The 25,319-nt window shown below is 35.4% G+C and overlaps 1 long non-coding RNA gene across 1 annotated transcript; it reads right to left on the bottom strand.

Moving 5' to 3' along the window:
* Positions 1-15,657: 15,657 nt before the first annotated feature.
* LOC140755247 (uncharacterized) lies at positions 15,658-22,213 on the bottom strand. The gene is made up of 4 exons (XR_012103758.1): positions 22,085-22,213; positions 20,781-20,926; positions 18,983-19,890; positions 15,658-15,672 (listed from the first exon to the last, which is right to left on the bottom strand). It is a non-coding gene; the product is annotated as an uncharacterized LOC140755247 (long non-coding RNA).
* Positions 22,214-25,319: the final 3,106 nt, after the last annotated feature.

The following is a 25,319-nucleotide window of genomic DNA, read 5'->3' as shown; positions in this document are numbered from 1 at the left end:
CTACCCTACGTCTAGGTACAGGGCAGTCCTAACTTTTTTCATTAATTTAAAGTGTGATAAAAATGTGACACGATATGACCTACAATTCGCCCATAGAAAATCTTAGTACATTTAAAAATAAATTTTCTCCGTATTAAAAAAACGAAAATTTCCGATACTGAAACTGAAAAGTATCACTTTACGAGCACCATGATACCGCTTTTCTCTTTCAATCGCGGTCTCGCTATCCCGCTCCCTCCAAACCAAATCCTATCGCTATTTCACTCTAACTTCGACAAATCATCCATTTATTATCAATAATATCTACATTTCCATGGCAGTTCGTAATAGGAGCTTCACAACTTGAAGTATGCGGTTACCAAAATCTCTTTTAGTACAACTTAAGAGTCAAATTCGTTTGAAGGCGCCGTAATTTGGAATTAAAATGTGGGACGTGGGAGAAACTTCGCAAACTTTTGATATGCGGTTTATATGAAGCCTATTTCGAGGTGTTACGGTTTGTTGTAGTTTGTATGAGTTTGGACCAAAAAGTCACCGGAGCGGAGAATAACCGGGAACGCTTGCTGTAAAGTGTAAGCCGCAATCTGCCGATATTCAGGTGTTTTGTGCAAAGTGGGGGAGTGGAGAGGGCTTTTTAAACATATCTCAAATACTTGTATTTAATAAAATAACTTGATTCCGATTTGATTGAATATAATCTCGAATGTAAATGTAATTTCGAAAGTTAAATTTTAATGTGATTCAATTTTATTTGTTTGAAAAGTGTTTACATAGTTTGTAACAATACAATAAATTTAAATGGAGTTTGTAGCCACATTTTTGTGGTATCCCATTATTATTCCACTGGGCTCTGCTCTCAGAATGAGAGGGGCAGGACATAATTCACCGCGTTGACCCAGTGTAAATTGGTAAACTTTACATACGTTTCTGAATTTTTTTTACAATACTCTGAGGCGTGAAGATTGCCCCATGATATTACTTTTCACCTTTAAAGCTAGTATAAATTATTTTTAATTCATAAGAAAGTCACGTATAATTCTATACTTAAGAGTTTTTATATTATACACACTGGCGGCGTGATTCTAATTTCTTATTTAAAATCGTATATTAAATTTGAAAAAAGATGTATCAAAATTATTTCCATTAATTCGGCAGTCCGTCTCCACACAATTATAGCGTTTTATCTGAATTTTAGCAGATCTCACAGTGAAATATCGGGGTCGTGACTAGAATATAAAGGCAGTGAGGTTCTAGTATTAGCATATCGTTTGACGTTTCAAAGGCGATTTTATTGGCTTTGCTATCGGCGAGAGCAATGGAATTTAAACTGCCTATTACGTTAATGAGAAAAAAGTGATTCGGATTTGAGAATTGGGTCAAGTGGAGTCCGAAACGTTTGTAGCGATGGTGATAATGGTATATAGACGTTAAGTCATGCATAATTTATAGTCGTATCAGTATTTTTGGGAAATTCGGCAGGATTTTTTTACAACTTGGAAACCTTTTAAAATTACCACACATAATTAAATTAATAAAATATAAACTGGGTCCAATACTGTTGTTCTGCGTTGTGTACCATCGCTTCGAACAATAGAGATAAATAAAAAATAAAATATGGTAAATTAAGGTAACCTTTTTTGTAAAGGATCAATATAAAAAATAGAAAAAAAGGTGACGCATTTTTTGGGAAAAGTTAGTGATGCTGACATGAAATCATTTTGTACTGGACAAAATAAGTAACACTAGTCTTCTAGGTTTTACATTTAAAACATAAAATTTAGATTGGAGCAATATGGCGAAGCCTCCAAACCTCCGTAAGTATGAGGAAAGAACCGCCCCCAGCAGAACATTAAAGGGGTTGCAGCCAGTCATATCCATAAATTAGAATTTTGGTAGGCGAAGTATAATTTCTCACTACAAGTGCAAGTAGAGCAAACAACTTTAGATTTCCGAAACATTTACCATTAAAATAAACAAACTTTATACCGTTTTCCATATTCCGAACGAAGCAAATGAGTCATTAATATCTGTACCCTTACCATGAGTTTTCAAAACATCCCACAATTTTACGTTACGTTTACTCAATCCATTATTCTGTTCCGTTTGCTTCAGTAGACTGAGTAAACGCTACAATAAGTAAGTGCTCAAGTCTTTTTGTCTACCTCACATGTTCGCAAAAAAAGAGACAAAACATAAAGCGCCATTTTGTCAATTTAGACATTTAATGTTATGTTACTGGCACTATAGTTCTGATACAATCCGCTAGGGGCGCTGATTGGAAATTCTATGGGCAAATACGTAAACAAATACCAAAACAGTCGTAGTTGTCAAAACGTAAAAACTCATGGTAAGGGTACTGGATACCCGTACAAACACGCTCTCAATTAGAAGCGAACACTGAGAAATATCAACATTTCGTATAAACTTGACGAATTTGGAGCGACGCAGATTGGAGCCAAATTATAACGTATGGTGGCCAAATGTCTTCTGCTATTAAAAGTTTGGAGGCACCCAATAATAAATCTTAAGCCTCGGTGATAGAAACGGTCGTTTGAATCCCGAAAATCCCGTTTTGACGCCGGAATATGGGACGACAAAGTTATATTTGCGGTTGAGTATACCGCCCGAATAATTCCATACCTTATTGGTAGGAAGATAAATTTTAATTCTTTGTTGCTTGGGATTTCTAGGTGTATTTTGTCGAGAATTTCGAAATTTGAGGGTTTATTAGAGCTCACTTAATAATGTATGCAACCTCGCCGCAATACAAACGCCTTTGATTTGTCCTTGGTTGTCAGAATACAGAAGGATTAGAGTCGACGTTTAACAAAAACAGGATGGAAACAGGATTATGGTTAGGAAATAAGACGAAGGTTTAATGGAGCGTGAAGCGGTGCTACAAAATTGGGGTAAAGCCTCCGAATGATTTTCTTTGTGATTTTCTTTATGATTTACTCGTAAATACTTTGGTTACAACTGCTTATGATTATATAGGTGGTGAGAATCTATCTATCTATATTGAACCCCTTTTCATAGTTAGACGCTTTGTTTGATTTCAACAGTTCCCAATAAACGATTTCTCAAAAGACAAATGACAGACAGACTTATAGAGACTTCTTAAGAAATGGAAGGTAAATTAAGAATAGAGAAGTAAAGTAAGTTAAAGTAGAGATAAGCTCGAGGTATCCCACCATAGTCCTGAAGGATTTTAATTATACTTAGGGTTGCTTACAAATGCATTTTTGATTACAAACTACCAATCGGTAGTGAACAGTCACCATCAAGCGGTCTGAATACTCGTTTGTTATTTAAATTTCTCCTAAAAATCTTGTTAATATATAAGACGAAGCATAAGATAAGTTCATAAGCAAAAGAAGAGATAATTTCAACCTGCATTTAAATATTCAACACACCTAGTTCACATGTACTGAATTTCATAGTTTGAAGTTTCGAGGCGCCAGTTGTGCGTCCTCATTACTTGAATTATGGATGAGTCGAGCCACGACTCATAACGACATGCAGATTGAGCTGTGCCGCGGACGTGTACAAATGAGTGGAGAAGGTAATTTTACTATAACTCAACTGTTGGTTCCGGAAAATTTGCAAAATTTGTTTTATTATGATTAAAATATCTGATAAGTGACAGTTTATGAGATATATCAGTTTTATTTATTTTTATAAATATTTTGCAGTTAAGAAAATCGTAAGAGAAGTTCACAAGTATGTCAAACAAGCTTATTTCAAACTCCATTTAATAATAAAATCTTACACTTACATATATTATTGCCATTTACGTCATATTTCCTTAAAGTTCATAGCGTCAAATCTGGTTCAAACCTGGTTTCCATCTGGTTCAAATTTTATGAATTATGGATTACTTGAGCCATACTCATAACGACATGCAGATTGAGCTGAGCCGCACCGTGTACAAATGAGAAGAGAAGGTGATTTTACTACAACTCAACTGTTGGTCCCGTAAAGTTTGCGGAACATTGGTTTATTATGCTTAAAATAATTGACAGTTTATTAGATATAAGGGAAGTCAATTTTATTTGTTTTAGAAGAAATTCTATAGGTAAGACAATATAAAGATAAGTTGCAAAATAATTAAAAAGAAAGTCATTTGAACCTATTTTTATAAACGTCAGTTCAGAGATATAAAATATATTACTGTAATTTACGTGATATTATATTTCTTGAAAATATACATATGCGCCATCTGGTTCACATTTTATAAATTATGGCTTGAGTCACGCCCCATAACGACATGATTGAGCTGTGGCACCGGAGTTTACAGAGAGGATATGCTACTTTTACATCAACTTATATGAAGCTTATGTATTGTTTCGTTAAAGTCTAAAGAGACGCCATTTGTTCCAATTTTTGTTTTATGCGTTGAGACACGACTAAGGGTTCGTACACAAAACTGCGATGCGACGTCGCATCGCAAAAATCTGCGAGCTCCCTCGACGCATCGCAAGAACTTGCGAATTGATTCGGATCGCACAGTGGTTGTTGTTGTTGGTCACCCTGAGAGACGTTACGCCGCACGATATCGCATCGCAGCAATTCGCATCGCAATTTTCTGCGTTGCGAATTCGCATCGCGTCGCATCGCAGTTTTGTGTTCGAGCCCTTATACCGACATACATGTTGAGCTGTGTCCTGCAACCTGTGGGTAAGAATTAGTGAAAAGTATTGCTATTGCTGTATTCAAACGATTAGTTATGAATCTAAATAAGAAAATTAGAAATCTAATCTTAGCGAGATAATTAATTTACTACATATTATCAAGATATGAAAAAGAGACATAGTTAAGAAGATATTTTTCACATTCTTGCTGAGTTATTGTACGAGTACCGTGTAGGAAATATAAACGATAGACTATTATAATTTAATTTCAAGTTTTTTTTTTTCTTTTAAATAATTTGTAAACGATAGTTTTATAAATAGAGTAGAAATACAACTAGAGTAAAAACCTAAAGAAATAAACCGCAACATAGACACCCAACAAAGAACTAATACCATAAAACTGTATACGATCACATACAATAACAGTCTAAAGTTTTCGCAGGCGCCATCTGTGCGTCCTCATTACGTAAATTATGGATGAGTCGAGCCGCGACTCGTAATGACATGCAGATTAGGCCCACAGTAAGGTGTAGAGATTCTTGATGCGAGAATATATGGACAGGGTAATAATATTCGGATTATATAACAACAATTATTTCGTGGATTAATTTTAAGTTGCGCTCTGAGTAAGTTGCATTTAATTCATGTTATTCTTAGGGGAAAAACGGAACCCTATTACTAAGCTTCCGCTGTCTGTGTACATGTTTTAATATTTATTTTTGTATAAATAAATGAGCAGTGATAAAACTACCCTTAGTTTTTTTTTACCTTATAAAACCAATGTCAAACGGTAAGCGCCAGATATTTTTAAGAGGCGTTCTAAGTTAGTCGTTATACGTTACGATGTATTGGTAGTAATACCTCCGGTCTGTCGTCGGCTATTTTTGAAAATTTACAAAATAATATAAAAAAAAAACATTGTGCTCAAACATTAATAAAATGTCTAATAAATATTATTTAAACTTTACTATTATACACAAAAGCATGACATTAATTTTAATAAATATACATATAGTATAAGATGTGAACCTTTTCACAAATCAAGGTTAATGTGTACATCTTTCTATTCTAAACTTTACACATTAAGTCACCCGTAAGAAATTTGAACAGTAGCGACATCTGTGTATTCTCATTTAGATTACTGATGAGTTGAGGTACACGTACGAGGTAAGAGTTATCGATGTATGAAGATTTGGAGAGGGTAATTTTCAAAATTTTGAAAATAGGTACCTATATAGGTCTCTCGATGTTTTCCTTTGCCTTTAAAACAAGTGATACGAGTAATTAATTTAAATAGATACATATATTTCGAAAGTCAGGGGCACATGTCTGGGATTCGTACCTCGGGGAGTCAGAGACCAAATTTTAAACCTACTTCTACTAAGACTAACTACTACTAAAGTTACTGCAAATATATGGTGTAGTCCACGTGATGGTAAATAGTCACTGCCGTTCGTGGACTGTCAACGTCATTAATCGCATTCCGGTAGAATCTAGAACAGATCTACCCGAGTTGCAGAGCATTTCCATTCCTGAGAACTAAAATAGTCGACTCATATATAAGTCAGCATACATCACACATCAGAGGGTCATCATCAACCCATTATTGTCTGCTGGGCACGGGTATCCTCTCATAATGAGAAGGTTCAGGTCATAGTCCACCGCGCTGGCCAAGTGCGTATTGATAGACTTCACATACCTTTGAGATTTTTTTTTAATAAATCTCTCAGGTATCCACGGTTTCCTCACGATGTCTTCCTTCACCGTTTAGCAAGTAATAATTCATTTCTAATACGCACATAACTTAACATCAGAGGGTTTGATTGTTGAAACTAAATAAATACCACATCCAAACCCATTCGTTTTAATTAGCCACGTCTGAAACGTGTTTCACGGTGTCTCCGCATTAATTTATTCCACCTGTGATCCGACACTGTTTGACTTACGCTACGTTCCATCAAAGAACTCAAAATTGAGTTGTGCTCATGAAAAAGTCATAACAACTTTCTTTGCCAGAAATTCACAGCGAAAAATTGTATCCGAAATGAGCTTGCAAATAATGATAAAAGTTAGCTCGCTCATAACGGACATTAGCATTTATTTTAGTGCTGTTCTATTGTTTTTGTTGCAGAGTCATAATTATGGTTTTTGTTACCCGTGCAAGTACTATACAAGTCTGAACTTTGTTGAAAGTTGGTTATGGACAAGCAGTCACTTACTATCAGGTTTTTTTATAATATAGAAGTTACAGACGGTGCATTTCTATTGTTGATAAGTGGCTTATGTAACCTCAGCTAATATTAGATTCCGACTAGAAGTCCGCCACAGTAGCGCCGCTCCCCCTGAGGACTAAGCTGGAAGGCCTCGGAAAGGTACGTATCTCTTACGTATCCCTTCAAAGCAGAACACAGTAGCGCTTCACACTGCTGTTATTAGACAGAAATAGGTGTGGTGGTTATGCCGCCGGAGTCGAACCATGTGACTACTACTGCTACTTCATTGTAAAAAACAAATTCATGAAATAAACTAACAAAAGATTACACAAAAGTACCTAAAACTTCTCACTTGTCTCAGCCGTTAATCAAACTATTTTGCTCACTAACAGAAATCTCATCTGAAGCTTGTAATGAGGCAGCTGTCTAATTTCGCAAACTTGAACCTAGTTAATTACCTAAATAATGAATTTCTGAATATCCCGCCAGTCGACTCAGCTTCTGTAAAGGGAATCTTGAATGAGTAGGCGATTAGGGTTGGCGAAATTCAGCTTTTGAAAACTGGGTCACAAATTGTGTAATAGAATAAAATCTTTAAAAGGTGTCAAGAGAAAGGTTTCTTTCAACAGCGTTAATGATAACACCTTTGGTGTTGCGCTGATTGTTTCTCTGGACACGAGGACTTTAAGCGGTATCTACCCTTTCGATAGACTTAATTATAAAAAAAATATGTCTCCTTGGAAGAGGCCTGGACCCATAATTTTCTACGTTGCTCTAACAGTCATAAAAGGTATGAATTAGTAGAAAATCCGTTGTTTAAGTTTTCCGACAAGGTTTAGCGCTTGCTATCCTTATCAACCAGACCGACAGTTTAAAGTGACTTCCGGAGCACAGTAGCGCATATAATATTTAGACATTAATGATCACCCATCCAACACCTGGCGCTGAACTCTTATATTGTTTTATTTTGTAGATTCCGGGACAGTATATTATGGACATTAAAACAGTGATTATAACTCAAGATCGATTGACGATTCCTGTATTATTACAAATATTTTTATGCGACAGTCACTACTCTGCATCAGGTAACACATCTGCTTTATCGCAAACCCGTGGGACTTTGTCCTTTCCGAAAAACCAAAATAATCAAGTCCAAAATAGCAATTTTATAGTATTTTAATATCCTTTTGGCATACATTTATCATATAAGAAGTCTCTTTGATCGTATGCTAAAACCCTCAACCCTACCAGTAACAAGATTACCGATTCTGATTGTAGTCTCAATAGGATTACGGTTCAAATTGGATTGGCTGGCAGGCTTACTATCCGTCTGAACATGACGGCGGGATCTGTTTGGCTCGGCTTTGTCGATGTTCTGTTTACATCAAATGTTGATGTTTGTGTAACGATTCTGGTGCTGTTTTTGTATTACTTAAATAGCAACAGAATGCTAATTATCTATTGTCTAGCTTCTTTACAATTTTGTGGCGTATAACTCGTACTCATTTGAGCTACGGATCCTTTATCGTCTCTATAGCTGTAGCTTTATTATGGATAGACATTTGAAAATGTAAAAAGAATCAACTGGTATTTCAACGAATTTCACAAAAACAAACAGACAGAAGTATATTCTTTTTCTAACTCCTCGAACCCTCTTATATAAGATCATGAACTCTTCGCCTATTTCTGTATGTCAGCAGCAGTGTTGGGCGTTGTGTACATTTACTAGGTAAAAGAAAGAAATTAGTCCTCGAGGGAGCACTGAAGTCAAATTTTATCTGGGGTTAGTTATCGATGCCTATGGCGGCCGATACCTTCCTCAATTCAAAGAGCCTTCAAATTCGATTGGTTGGCTTACTCTCCGTCTGAACATGACAGCTAGATCTGTTTGGTTCGGCTTTGTCGATGTTCTCTTTACATCAAATGTTGATGTTTGTGTAACGATTCTGGTGCTGTTTAAATGTCTAGCATTTTCACAATTTTGTGGCGTATAACTCAACTTTGATGGGCTTTGGAGACACCACCATTATAAAGTAACTATAACTTGTAGCTTTGTAATGGATAAAGATTCGAAAATAAAAGCTAAATTTAGATAACCTGGATTTTAAACAAATTTCACGGAAACAAAGATGAAATGGAAAACTTATGAAGGGGGGAGGGTTGAACAAGGTAAGGCTCTCTAACGCCACATGAGCACTACATCTTTTCTTTCTGACTAATAACAATAGTGTTAAGCGCTGCTGTGTAAATTTGAAGGGTAAAGAAACTATATTTATTATCTGGGGTTGATTACCGATACCTGTGGCAGACAGTAGCCATTTACCTACTTACGATACGAATAAAATAAGCGTTCTACTTGGATTGGTTAGCTAACTGTCCGTATAGTGGAACATCCGTCAGTTCTACACAATCCACACAAGTCAATCGCAATATCCTTATCCTTACTAATATTATAATTCCGAAAGTAACTCTGTCTGTCTGTCTGTCTGGCTGTCTCTTCTTCAGACCATTTGTACAAAGATAGTCTGAGACCGGAGAAAGGACATAGGATAGTTTTTATGCCGGAAATCCCACGGGAACTAGGGATGGCGATCTAAGATCGATTAATCTTTAGGACGCAAAACATCGATTATTTTAATTGATATAAGTAAGGATTGAATCGTAAACTATGCATTTGATCAAGTGATGATCTTAAGCAAAGTTGAAGGTACGAATTTACAGTTTTATGTATGTTAGTATGTTTTATTATTTTCTTTTAAACGCGGGCAAAGCCGCGGGGAGAAACTAGTTATTGATAAATTTTGTAATAAATTACTCTCTTCACAATGACCGTTTCAAAAGTATTCAATCTTAAAATTTTCAATCTCTGTCTGAGAAGTATCAACATCAAATTAAGGCGCTTGCCTAGTTTCTTTTTACGATTCTCAAGCAAATGCTTTAATAATTCACGTCTTAAGGAGGTTTTAAACCTAACGACAATGAACGTTACATTAATTTTACGTTGAAATTATAAATAAAAAATAATAATGACAAACGTATTTTTATTGTTATCCATTTTTCAATTTTCGTGATATGTATATAATGGCATGAAGTTATTTACAGATAGAACAAACGATCAAGCGGACAGACAGACAGGCAAATGTATGGATGTACGAACGGAATGGTATAATGATGGATGGATGAGTGGACTGACGGAAAGTCAAGTAGCTTTTAAAAAAATAATTTTAATTCCTACTGTTTGAAGTATATCATTTTCTTGCTAATATAAATATGCTGACAGTAATTCTTTTCACACTAAAGTATATTTTGTTTATGTTTTGGGATGTTTTAGATGTCAGAAAATAGTCTGATACATCTAAAACATCCCTTTTCATCTTCTTTCGTTAAGTTTTAGAACATCCCTCACGGTATACGAGACGTAAACCAAGGATTTACCAACCCTCATTCATTTAACAAGTGGATAAATAAAATAGTACTCTTAGTAATTCAATTATTCTCTATGTACATTTTCTTCTAATGTAATAAAAAAAATCTAATTAAAAGGATATATTATTATTTAAAAAAATATTTTTTCCAAATATGTCCTCTAGGGTAATAGTGCATATGTGTGCTGTGGTGGATAACCAAAGTCCTAAGGTGGTCCAAAAAAGCAGTTATAGCCTAGTGGTCAAGAAACTAGGCCTCTTGATCGAGGATTCTGAGGTTCAAATCCCAGGTACGCACCTCTGATTTTGCAATGTTATGTGCGCATAAAAATTAATTATCACTTTATTAAAAGGTGAAGGAAGACATCGTGAGGACACATGCATACCTGAGAAATCTTTCAAAAAAAAGTTATCAAACGTATGTACGTTTGTGAAGTCTACTACGCACTTAGCCAACGCGGTGGAATATAGCCTAATCTTTCTCTTTCTTGATTCTGAGAGGAGACCCGTGCCCAGCAGTGGCACAGTAATGGGTTGATGATGACGATGATAGACGGTCACTTACCATCAGGTGGACAGTAGACTCCTTTGCTACTTCCATATTAAAAAAGTTTAGTTACTATTAATACCATAAAAATATTTAGTGACTAAATATTTTGTGACTAAATATTTTTCCGTAAAAATAAAAGCGAATATTTTTCTAAAGGAGCGCGATAATGACCGCACGTGTTAAATTTAATTAGGGTCTGTAATCACTGTCTTGTTTGCTATTACGCGGGAATGAGACATTAGCAGACTTGGTGTTAATGACTGCAGCCGTTTTTATGTTCCCAACAGTGCAGATAGACCCTTTTATTATTATTTACGGAGGCTTGAAATTTACCAGATAAACGGTAAGATTCAGACAGGCTTGGAGTATATGTTCCTTTCTAAGTTCCTTCAAGAATTGGTAGAGGGAGGGAATAGGCGACGATTGTCAGCAATCGTCGGCAGCTACCGACAGTTGCCGCCTGTCACCTTGGATGTCCTTACGTATATCATATTGTGACCTTTTTATTTTTCACCTTTATAGCTTTGGTCTGAAGTGTCCGACCTCAGGTAGGAATCGCATCTTATCTGGGTAGGTTTTAGATGTCCATGGGCGGCAGCAGTCTCTACCTTCAGGTGGACTGCATGTTCGTCTGCTACTTCAATATTATAAAAAGATACTAAATTTCTATATATATTATTAAAAAAAAACTCACACCATGAACCTCCATTTTGGACCACGCACCAAATTAATAACATTCATTTTTTCTACAAACGAATATCAGTGTCCTAAGCAAATATAATAACACGGTACAGAAATAAAAACGCCTTCCTAACGTGTAAATAGCTTATACGTATGTGCTGTTAAATATAATTATGGTCTGTAATCACGGGCTGGTCATTAGGAAGCGATGGGGCAATTAGGGATTCTCGCTATTTTGTTCAGAATAACCTAAGGGTTTAAGCCTGCATGGTTTGTCTAGAGGCACCACCGCTACACCTATTCCTGCTGTTAACAGCAGTGTTAAGCGCTGCTATATTCTGCTTTGAAGGATGTGGTTAGGGTGACATACTTATTTAAAACATCAAAACTTCGTAAGAGTAACAACTTCAGGTAGAAATCTAATATTATGTGGGATTACAGATGTCCATACGCGGTAGTAGCTACTTATCATCAGGTGGACTGCATGCTCGTCAGCTACTCCTATATTATATAAAAAAGTATGAATTCGACGATGTTATGTGGCCTATTCTATAATACAGAACAGGGGTTCTAATTGAAGCCAATCACAGACAGACGAACATACATACTCTCAATAAATATTACTCTCAACAATTTTATCATAATATTACCATCAATAAGCATATAAGCAGCCTCTTGTGCATAAATATAAATTCACAAAAGGAGCAGTAGTTCCCGGGAAGAGTATATTATGAACATATTTCCTCATATCCGTTGGCGCATAACATTTCAGAGTATAACGGTTATTTCATATATCAAACAGACAGACCTCGCTACATGCATTAAATAAAGGTAGAGCAAAAAGATAGTGACGGAATGAGCTAACTGCATTGTAAAGGAGCCTGTACACTGTACACTTATACGAACATATACAGAATTTCAGCAAAAAGCAGTGATAGGTTGAAACACGGCCTCTTGATCATGTTGTTCGAGAATTCCAGGCATTTACCTCTGATTTTTCAAATAAACGCGAAGGAAAACATCGCGAGGATACCTATACACCTAAGGGTAGCAGACGAGTATGCAGTCCACCTGATAGTAAGAGGCCACTATCTGGGATTTGATTCCTACTTGAGGTCATCCACAGATGTGCCGCTACCCCTTAGGACTAAGCTGGAACATCCAGGAAAAATATGTCTCTCTTACCGTAACGTTCAAACCAGAACTCAGCAGCGCTTAACACTGCTGTTATGAGAAATAAGTGTGGTGGTGGTGCCGCCGGAGTCGAATCACAAAGGATTCTACCACATTCGATTACCAAATTATATTTTTGTATCATTATTAATTTGAAAGTAAATAGGTAAAACATATATTATGTGATAATGTACAAGGTCCTTTACACTCATCGCAGTACGATGTAAGCCTTTTGTGTACTGACACAATAAGCATCGGATGCTGCAGGTTTGCTCCCGTTCCACGTCGTTTTAATTTTCATAATATTCTAAATTTCGCTCTATAAATTATTATCACGCCAGCTTTTTGTTTATTTTATTTTTAGCGATCTTTTCAACTTTGTTGTTTATTTGTCACAGTGAAGTGAAATTCTTTACATATTTAACAATTTATTAATTTATTCAGATGATTTTTTTTTTAAGATTCATTTGTTTCTATCTACTCGTATGTCTAGTAAGTCTCATCTATCTATCCACCCGTTTCTATATTTTTTATCATACTAACGTTAAATTTTAATGTGAGTTGAAAAAATATGTAATGAACTTACGTAAAAATTAAGACAAATAAATAACTTTAAAGAAATGAGAGAGAAAATCTGATATTAATTCCATGAATAAGTTATCTTTTCCAATTAGGTAGCAACGTTTAATGGTAGATCCTCTTACTTCACAATCATTACACTACTTTTATTTAGAGAAATATCTACATGTCTCTTATTCTTCTCATTTTTTTAGTAATATCAATATATATGTTCTATCTTTTTCCTTTCCTTTTCTTTTCTCTCGCATTACAACTATCGGGTCGTCTTTACTTTATGCCTAGTACCTACTTTTAATTATATTAATATCTAGACGTCTATTCCCTTGTTATTTTTCAATTTATTCCTTACATTCCTTTTCCTTGTTATTATCAATATTTACTATTCTATCCGTTTTCTATCTTATCTTTACTTTTCCTTTCTTTTTCTTTTCTCTCACGTTACAACTATAAATAATTGAACAGAGTCCTTTATTCCTCGTAACAACACGTGAGTTCTTTTGTGCGCTAACACAATAAGAATCGGATGTTGCAGGTTTAGCCTCATTCTGTTACGTTCCACTTTTTATATCTCCTGCCACTGTTTATTTTATCGCTCTTTGTTTCGCATTTGTTGATTGTTAAGTGTTTTAGTTGGCTTTGCTAATGAAAGTGTTTATTTGCCATGCTTTCCTGTATTTATTTTTATATTCATCATTAATGTCTCTTCCTTCATCCATGTGTCATAACTTATTTTTTTCGAAACTGCGTACTAGTAGAAATATGTTGAAATTTCGAATGTTTCGAATATAGAGTTAGGTATGTATGTTTTTTTTTTTTTTAATTTTTGACCACTTTATTTATTATAAGACAGACCTACTACAGGTATACCTATATACCTAGCCACGCTTTGTTAATTCCAATATAATAATATAAAATATATATATATGCTTCAGGTATAATTAAGAAAAAAATAAATAATGTGTATAACAATTCCTTACGTTTCACACCCAAATGTTAATGCTGGAATGCTGAGAGTACAGCTAATGCTGGAACGTACATTTTCTAAGCAATTTCATACCAAAAAAACAAATGAACCGCATCCAATAAATATAACTCACAAGCGCAAGTTACCACAAAAAAACATTAGGTATTGTTCAGTTAAAATATCATCTCGGTGCGAATAAAGGCGCGTTAAATCCTCTGATTGCGTATGTCGTTAGCGGAGAAAAACCTCTTATTTTCTCTTTACCCTTACAAATCGTTTTTATCCTCTTAGGGTGTTACGCTATTTTGCGGCGGCGGATCAGAGTGAAAAACCTTTTGTATCATTTTCATGGTGGAACCCTTGTTTTGACTCTGGAGGGTCGTCTTCCACACCCTTTATCTGCTTTATAACAGCTGCTGTTTTGGAACTTTCAGGTTGAGGTTAGTCCTCATGGGTAGTATCTGTGACTGAGCTCTGATAGGAGTGTGATCTTATCTGAGGCTTATTAAAGGTGGATTGCATTGGCCCCGTACAGCTGGACTGTATGCAGTCTTCCTCATGAATTCAGAATTGTCCGCCATTCCAAAATGATATGCTCTCCTCTCAAAATGAGAACAGCTTAGGCCAGAATCCTGCGTGCTGGCGAAGTATTGACTGGTAAACTTCACACACATTTCAGAACTTTCTTCAAATAATTCTCAGGTGTGTAGTTTTTTTATGATGTTTTTCCCAGGCGCGATTCGATCTGGGATCCCTTGATTGAGAGGACAAGTTTGAACCATTAGAATATAATTTACTAAATTGATGACGAATACTCGATCCTGCGACGAATAAAGACCACGTATAATAAAATAAGTAGGTATAATACTTAATGATGTATCACTTTTATTAAATCCGTTTTAAATTTGTCAAATGAGGCGACTCCCCTAATAAAATTCTCTCAATTTTCACCCTTATTGCGTCTGTGATAAGTGTCCTGTGAATAGAAATAAATAGTCTACATTTACTTTGAGAATTAATTCATACATACAAAACAAGGTGAATGAGAAATTTGTTTTCTTTATTACGTTTACTTAAAAGTAGGTAGTTTTACTTTTGGGGCGTATATTGGAGTAGCAAACGAGCATGCAGTCCACCTGATTGTGAGTGGCTACTGCCGCTCGTGGATATCTATAATGAACCCCAGATAGGATTAGACTCTTACCTGATGTCGGTCACACATGTGCGACTGTGAGGACTAATTTCGAGCGCCTTGGAAAAGTATGTCTTCCTCATCAAACCCTTCAAACCGGAACACGGTTAACACTGCTGTTATTTGGATGAAATAGTATGGCAGTGGTGTCGCCCGAGTCGAATCACAGCGGGTTCTACTATCTTCAAATGGCGATAGTGTATCCGGGGTCGCACCACAAAGGATTCTCAAATTCCCAAATAAATAAGCACCAAATACACGTTTCTGAAACTAATCCAGTTTGAAAAAGTTGCAAGATCGATACAAACAGATTAGTTTGCGCAAACTCTGATTATCCTATCGGGGTTCACTCCACTTCGGGCTAATTACTCTCGCGGGAGTTAATTTCGAATTAGTTAACAACTAATTTAACTAATCTGTGTGGGTGTAGGATCTGTTCTGACTTTATAAAACTAATACTGACTTATAGGCAACCTGGAAAATTCTAGTTCTAGAACTATGAAAGGCGAAGTAGATTTTTGAAAAGACTTAATTTTTCTGGAATATTTTTACAACATACTGATAATCTAATGATCTGAAAATATGTAAGTTATGTGTATAAAATATTATTAATTAAAGGAAATTCATACATAGGTACGAGTATAATATGAAAATTCTTTAAGAATAGTTAGGCAGGGAGTGTGAAGTCTACCAATCCGCACTTGGCCAGAACTTTTTTTTTATAATATAGGAGTAGCAGACGAGCATGCAGTCCACCTGATGGTAAGTGGCTATTGCCGCACATGGACATCTTTAATCAACCCCAGATAGGATTAGATATTCTCACCTGAGGTCGGCCACAGATGCGCCGCTACTCCTGAGGACTAAGCTGGAACACCTCGGAAAATTATGTCTCCCTTACCACACCCTTCAAACCAGAACACAGCAGCGCTTAACACTGTTGTTATCAGGTCGAAATAGGTGTGGCGGTGGCGCCGCCGGAGTGGAACCACAAAGAGATCTACCACCTTCAGACTACTATGAGTATAGAGCCATGAAGCAGTGGCCTAAACCATTTTTCTATCAGAAGAGACCTGTTCCCAGTAGGGAGATCAAGTGTGTGAGTGACAAAAAAATCTACCTCCAATTATTTATTATTTTCCTTTTTAGGTTAAAAGTTAAACCTAACATAAAAAAAAACTTTGCATAAGATATTTTCCAGATATACATAATTGTGCTAGATTTTTATACCACCAAAACATATACGACAGAACTACACAGTAATCTTATGGTACCATAACATTATGGTAACATATACCGTAGTAACGACCATCTTTCGCCAAGTAATTAGAGCAGGCTCGAACAGAGCAACTAATCTAACTTGGATCAACCTCTCCAAGTAATTTGAAGTAAGGGTATGTTTACCAAGAAACCGATATCCGTTATGTAGTTTTAGGGTCTTTATGTCTTCAGCAATATTGGTATTTAACAACTTTCACTTCTAAGTTTTCTATAGCTAACATATTTGGAATGCTAAGAAATATTTTCAAATGGTAGAATTTTTCATGTCTTTGATTCTAATTGTACCATCGCTAGGTCTATTTCTGCCTCGTAACATCATTAGTTCAACTCCGGTTGCACATCGATATACTTATTTCTACCTTATAAAAACATTAGTTTTGCTTCGGTGGCACCACGGTTACATCTAATTTATAGCTAATTATTTATAGCTAATTCCACTGCTTCGATTCCATTGGCAACCCCAAATCGCCTATTTCTAGCTCATAACATCATTGGTTCGTCTCCAGTGGCGCCACTAATTCACCTATTTCTAGCTTATAACATAATTGGTTCTACTTCAATTGCTAGTGCAACTAGCGGTAGTCCGCTACTTTTATTTCTGGCTGACGAGAAGTAAATACCATGTTTTATCAAGTAATTAGAGCAGACTCGAACAGAGTAACTAATCTAACTTGGATCAACCTCTCCAAGTAATTTGGAGTAAGGGTGTGTTTGCCAATAAACTGATATCCGTTATGTAGTTTTAAGACTTTAGAAATGTTAGTATTAACTTACATTTCCTTCTAAGTTTTCTGTAGATAACATGATAGGAAATATTAAATAATATTTAAAAATTTGTCAATTTACTGCTACGTGTATTTCTGGCTTAAAGCATTAGTTTTTCTCCTAAGATAACACAACTACATATGTTTTTGCCTCATAACAGCTTTCGTTATCCTCAGACGGCACTACCACCACTATGTCTATTTCTACATCTCCAGTGCTTTTATTATTATGACATAACAGCTATATTTATTTCTGGCTTTTAACATCATTTTTCGACTCTAGTCATCATTGCTATCCCTATTTCTGGCTTATAATTAAAATGTTTAGTGTTGCAGTATCCGTTTTTTTAGAGTGTAATAAGAGAGATATATTAACACGAAGCGTTTCAATCCAATCTTCAGATAAGCATTGCACTTACAGCCGAGCTTAGATAGAGTCTTAATTTTATCTAGGGTTGATTACAGACGTCAGTGGGTGGAAGTTACCATACCATATTTTTGCAACTTCTTTTGCTATTTTAAATGACTAATAAAAGAAATGTATCAAGTAACATTTAGATGACAGACTTATTAACAATGTTTCTAATTAGACAACGACATTAATGTTTCACCAAGTAATTACTAGGACGAAAGACTAACTCATCCAAACTCATCTAACTTTGATCGTCCTAGTCAAGTACTTTTGTAGAGCTCTTGCTATCGAAAAACGATTTCTGACTCGGATGTATAATATAGAAGTGTAGTTTATCTGTGGGGTTAAATATCACGCAAAAACTACTAGACTTTGTGACGTTGAGTTGGTGGGGAGTTGGATGGGTGCCCGCTGGTGGCTGAATTTCACGCGTGGTCCGGTTCTTATTATTGAATAGCAGCAATTAAAACTTGTTAAAGGGGTATCAACTAGCCACTAATCATTTTTTAGCAATATACTAGTAAGTCTAAATTCTTGACTACATTTATTTATATCTATGGTTTATTATAATTCATCACCTGACACCATTTTAAGCCGAATTTATCAAATAAATTGATAAATCTGATAAGTGTCAGACGCCTTCCGTAGCAGACAAATACTATTATTCCGTACAATGTGTATTTAAATATTGATATCCACGCCTACAATTTATGAATATAATAATAGAAAAATCAAAAGTTGTCTGCTACAGCCCGTGTCTGTCACGTTAATTGTCTGTAGATATAAACGTTAATTCTTACTTGTGTAGCGACGATAATAGCCGGATATTATCTAGTTACGTTCTTATTGTTTTAGTAACAGATATTTCGTTAATTATACAAATTTATAAATCGTTTTATGAAGCCAATTTAGCGGTATAAATTACACGGATAACGCTTGTAGGGTTTAATTAAAATTAATTAAATCTGTAGTATTATTTAACGTAATTAACGCCGCGAGGCAAGTAGAGTATAATTGCTTTTGATCAATATCCTTGTAAGATTTAGATTTTGGAAAGGGTTGGAGTATTCTGCTACCAAATTTGGGTTAAAAATCAATAAATAATAAATCAGTGTACTTTTTTATAATATTGAAGTTGTAAACCAGCATGTAGTCCATCTGATAATTAGTGGCTACTGTTGACCATAAAGATGGTGCCGCCCCCTGTTTCTACTTCTTAAAGTTGACGTTGAATGAGAGTTCTACCACCAATCATTATTCATGATATTCAAACTTTACTCATAGTTCATGTGTGACTCCAGCTTGTTTTAGAATTGGCTTAGTTTAGCACGGTCCCCAGTTCTATATCAGCATTCTGTTGCGGTCAGACTTCTCACATGATTTCGATCATAGATTAAACTTCTAGCATATGCTAATTTTAGATTGGAACATGTAGTTTTGAATATCGTCCTTTTTTTACGTAACTTCACATTTTGATTTTGTCTCATATTTCATATATGATATCTCAAAATATTATATAACTAACTTAAAACAAAATCCAAAAATATTAGATGTTCAATTATAAATTATATTTAAATCCTTTTTTCTTCATTTCAGTCATTTGTTCATATTTTTGTCTACTATATTTTTTATTGTTGGAACCATTTTAGAGTCATTCACAAAACTTTTATCATGTGAAAGGTACTCATGATAATTTAGTATCTATTTTAGATCCAGTTGTATGAATGGTGTTGAGAGCAAATAAAGATAAGTAAATCATAAAGTAAGTGTAATTAATAAATAAAATATAATTAAACGGCACTTTGTTCAAAATTTCATTCATTACGTAAAATACGCATCAACGGTGAACCTGCAAACATTTTTGGGCCCTAAACTTTGAGCGCAATTGGCATGCCCTTCGGATTTTTGACAGTAATTTGAGCAGCTATGAGCTTTGACGGCTTCCGTACATTTCGAGCAAAGAGATTTTTCAAAATGTACAGTAGGAAGATTTTCACCGTCACCCCTATGTTTACATTTGCAAACCTGGAACAAAAAATGATATCTATACCTTGCGTTTTATTTGTGTTTTACTTGGTAAACATGTAAGATACATGGAGTGCATCTGATGTTAGGTTTTTTTTTATAATATAGGAGTAGCAGACGAGCATACAGTCCACCTGATGGTAAGTGGCTACTGCGGCCCATGGACATCTGTAATTAACCCCAGATAGGATTAGATATTCCTACCTGAGGTCGGCCACAGATGCGCCGCTACCCCTGAGTACTAAGCTGGAACGCCTCGGAAAAGTCTGTCTCCCTTATCACACCCTTCAAACCGGAACACAGCGGCGCCTAACACTGCTGTTATTAGGTAGAAATAGGTGCGGCGGTGGTGCCGCCAGAGTCGAACCACAAAGGGTTCTACCACCTTCGAAGGTGGTCATTGAAAAACACACATAACTACAGTAGAGCTAAAATGAACTTTTTTTTATAAAATTTAAGTAGCAAGCGAGCATGTGACTATCGCCTTTGAAGATGTGTAATCCCAAATAGGATATTTAGAACTCCTATTTCTGCAAACTCAGTTAGTATGCTTCGTGCGTCTCTCTTGCATACCCTTCAAACCAGAATACGATAGTACTTACACTGATGTTATGACGCAGAAATATCTTTGATGCACACAGCATTTTGCCACCTTCAAATTATTTTAAAATACCTAATAAAAGCGCTTTCTACACTCATAGCCCCACACAAGGATTTTACTAATGCCATGGGTGCCAAGAACACATTTAAAAATGATTATAAATCTAAATTCAATATTTAAATATTGTGCCTGACCGGAGATCCAAACCGGAACCCACTGTGTTTAGACCGGTATGTTAGACGTTCCCCCACACAAGTCGTCAAATAATAAATGGAACATAGCATCTTACTATTTTCTTCCGACGTCGTATCATCAAACATTTTGGTCTTCTGGTAATACATAAGAATCTTGCTCGGTTGACTTTCCTTTTCTCAGCAGATGTTTGTAATTTGGCGACAATGTTGCACCATCTGCCATTATGGGAACAGGTAGTACCTGGAAAATATTTGTGTAATATCCCAATGTATAATGTATAGGACTGCCAAGGAAGGGTCATGTTTTTCGCGCGTATCTTGTATGTTTATCTTTCTTCATACTCTCGGATTTTACAAACGGTTAAGGTGTAATTATATTCGTCTCAAATACCCAAGTGTCCTTAGATAGGTGTCAGAAAAAAATCAAAATGGCGGATTTTTTATGAATTTGGTTTAAGATATCTAACAAGAAAAACGCAAACACAGCAAGGCATTATGGGTTGGTGATAATTAATAGTTGAAACTTGGCCTCTTAATCTGAGATACGAAGTTAAAACCCACACACGCACCTCTGATTTTTCAAAATTATGTGCGTATTAGGAATTGATTATCACTTGTTTTACCTAACAACGTACACGTCTGAAAGTTATTTAAAAATAAAGTTTTCAAATCTTCTACGCACTTGGGCAGCACGGTGGACTATCGCTTAATCCTTCTCATTCTGAGAGGAGACTCGTGCCCAGCAGTGACACAGTAATGTTGACGGCGACAAAGAAAAAAATAACTACTTATTACCAAAAGGCTTATTTGCAGCTCTAAGCATGAGATTCAAACATAGATGAGTCACTGACCGAAATATCTGACCTAATTCCCGAAATAATTTTACTAACCCAGTTGATATACTAACAGACAAATATTATTTGTTCACTTAGATAAACAGGCTGTTTGCAATAGGATACTATGAGCCAAATAGTAAGAACAAACATTTATTTAGGGTAATAGCCACCCTCTGTACCATATTTTGGAATAGAGAAAGAAAAATATACTTTGGCTTCCTACAATGTTACGACATTAAAATATGTTACAATATTAATAAAATAAAATAAATATTAGAACAGTTTTATAATTAAGTCGTTATCAACCCATTACTATCCCACTGCTGGGCACGGATCTACTCTCAGAATGAGAAGGATTAGGCCATAGTCCACCGCGCGGGCAAAGTGCGTATTGGTAGACTTCACAAACCTTTGAGAACATTTTTTTTAGATCTCTCAAATATGCGGATTTCCTCGCCATGTTTCCCTTCACTTACTTCCTTCGTTTAAGCAAGTGATAATCATAGGCGCGTGCCTGGGATATTTTATTATTAGGTACACAAAAGAAATATGAAAAGACATACCCATAATATATATTACATTTTCCACCTTCTCCGTAAAATACTACTCATTAGTATACAGTGTCAAATTCTACTTTAAAGCGATGACCTGAATTGCAATATTATTAGCATGACCAACTTGAAAGTTACATTTTTTTTTGTAAATTGTGGAAATAAATATATTGAGTCTACGGCAATGTATAGGCCAAGTTTTTTGAATTAATGAAATATTACTTAACACTATGAAAAGCAGTGACTCCTTAATAAAAACTAAACTTTATTAGTACATACTTTTATATTTATACCTGGTTTCAACCATGTTTATATCCTACTGCTGGACAATGGTTTCAATACAATTAAAGGAGAACTTTTATACAGTTCGGTGAAGGAGGAACAGGTCGCCACCAACCCAACGGTCACCAGCTTTTGAAGGTGGTAGAACCTGAGGTTCGAATCCGAAGGCAGCACCGCCACACCTATTCTGCCTAATAACAGCAGTGTTAAAAGCTGCTGTGTTCTGGTTTGAAGGGTGTAAGAGAGACATACTTTTCCGAACCGTTCCAGGTTAGGTCTAGAGAGTAGCGGCACATCTGTGCCCGACCTCAGGTAGGAATATCTAATCCTATCTGGGGTTGATTACATATGTCCATGAGGGGCAGTAGCCACTTACCATCAGGTGAACTGCAGGCTCGTCTGCTACTTCTGTATTAAAAAAAAAAAAACCATTAAATTCTGCTCACGTACGACATTATCACTGTAGATCGGTTGAAATCTACACAAGATAAAGACCTCGTTACGAAAGTTTTATAAAATTAGTCAAAAAATCATGATTTAATTGAAACATACAACAAATAAACACAAAGCCATATTTCTATTGGAAAATTAGAAAGAGAATTGAAACAATGAAATGCCAAACAACATAACATCAATGTAAATGAACAAACAGAGCAAATGAACGTAACGAAGTTCATAATCCAGTTTTCAATTTGTCTTTTGACATTCATTGTACGAATTCCTCGAACACATCCAACGGGAACTCCAAACAAGCAATTAAACTATACCCTCGGCAGATTAATTATTTGTTTGCCCAACTCTATAGGTTAGGTTGTTTGTTACTCTTGGTTCTCGATGGATACTCGATTGCGAACTTTGTTTTAAGATTCATTCAAATTAACTTGTTAAGCGTCAAAACATAGATGTTTTCACGCTATGTGATAAGCATACATCGAATAGATTTGAATCAAATTTAGCCTCGAAAAATGTAGGTGATTTAACGTTGAAGTAACTTAAGTTTACTTATTATTTTGTATAGCTATTTTTGAGAAAGCCTGAAATCTAACCTTAAATTACTCGAACTGCTGCCGAAATTAATTTAAACACAGATTTTAAGTGATTACTGGCGTAAATGTTATAAATACCCTTCTTTTGATTCATTTGCTTGATATTTGAACTACCTTCAAGAATTGGTAAATTTATCAAAAGTAGACCTAACTAATTTTACCAATATTTCCCCGGGTTTACCAGCGTTACCGTATTATTTGATTCATATTTGTTTTTAAACAAGATATTTTTAATTAAAAATTCGATGACCTATAAGTCAGGAAATCGATTTTCAAATTACAACTATTAGTAACAAATAGTATAATAGTATATAATAGTACATTAGTAACAAATAGTATAATAATAAATAATAGTAGTAGGGCTTGAGGACCGCCAATTCCTAGTCCAACTTTATATTATAGTAGTTGTCATGTCGTTGGCTGAACTGTTATCGGTTTTGTATAGAGATGTTACATTCATTATCCGGTATTTATTTTTAGAACAAAAGTAGGAAATGAGTATGTATATTGTAGCCACTTTGGATAGTAAATTTCCTAAAATAAGTTTTATAAGCTTTTAGCGGGACTACCAATAATATTATATCTACTTCATAACAGTAGGTACTGTAGTTGTTGTTTTGGTTTGAAGGAAGAGACACTCCTTCAAAATATATTATTCATAGTAGATTATTTATAGAACTCTTTCTCAATAACGTAACGTAATAATTTATAAAGCTGAAATACCTATAGATAGCGAAAGATCTAACCATTTCTACTTTAAAATGATCTCCGATGTACACAATTTCTGCAACCCAAGATTATCCAATTATAAAAAAGGTCTACTAATTTTCTCATAACCTTTTAACCTATATTAAACTCCAATTTGTTTTCACGAAAATGGAAACATGTCTGAAGCACCTCCAAGATTTTAAGGCTCTCGAAGGAAAGCCAGTCTAGTGGAAAATTGGATCCGCTACCCTTAAATCGATAGCCCAATTTAGAAAAAGGTTACCAAAGTCATCCCGTGTTTCATAAAGAATCTACTTCCGTTTAGTTGAGTGTGAGGACACGGGAATTGATAGGTTCATTGATTGTTTACTGTTTTTTAGTTTTATTTGGTTGCTGACAGATATTGTTCAGACTAAGCGACAAGAACGGGTTTTGTTCAGTAGAACAGATTGAATGATTGATTATAATTACAAAATCTGTCACTTAGCCAATCGGTAGAACAGTCGACCTTGCAATGTGAATTAGCATGGTCATCTAATTTAGTGTAATGATGTTTATTATGAAGTTGCAATGGGCTGGCACATCATTCGTAATTTTGATAAGCGAGGGTGAAGAATGGGATAGGTCCTCGAATGTCACACATCTGGGTTAAAGCGAATACTGGACATCCCCAGTCCAAATGGGATGACGATCTGAAAAGAACGACAGAAACCATTAGATCCAGCCGCTCAGGAACTGTTAGTGTTGCGTAGAATACGCGCTTGTCCAGTGCGGTGGACTATGGCCTAATCCTTCGCCTTCTGTGAGGAGACCCGCGCCCAGCAGTGGGACAGTAATGGGTTTATGACAATCCTATTAATTTTCAGGCTAATACTTATATATATATTCATTTACTACAATATACTTCTATGAACTATCCGAAAACGCGTAACGAGTTACATCTCAATTTAAGTTTCATAATGGAAAAACTATCCATGAGTCTAAAACTAAACTTTCCGCTAATTTTCCAGTTGACTGCTTAGTTTGAACGTATTGGTAGTTTGAACCCATTTTATATGGAAACTTCCGCAGAGGTTTCCTACAGATAAGTTCTCAGAATAGAAGAATATAGATGCCGCATAAAAGCACGTTTTCTTTTATAATCTTTAGTTGGCTCGTAGGAGAATATTTTCATAGGTCTTTAGGGTGTAGAAATCAATTGAAGAGTAGAG

This window comes from Epargyreus clarus, unplaced genomic scaffold (genome assembly GCF_041222505.1).
Source record: "Epargyreus clarus isolate Ecla_fem2 unplaced genomic scaffold, WU_Ecla_fem_2.2 ptg000032l, whole genome shotgun sequence".
Classification (NCBI taxonomy): Eukaryota; Metazoa; Arthropoda; class Insecta; order Lepidoptera; family Hesperiidae; genus Epargyreus; species Epargyreus clarus.
Note: the sequence above shows the minus strand (reverse complement) of the source record. Positions and strands in the feature narration are given on the sequence as shown.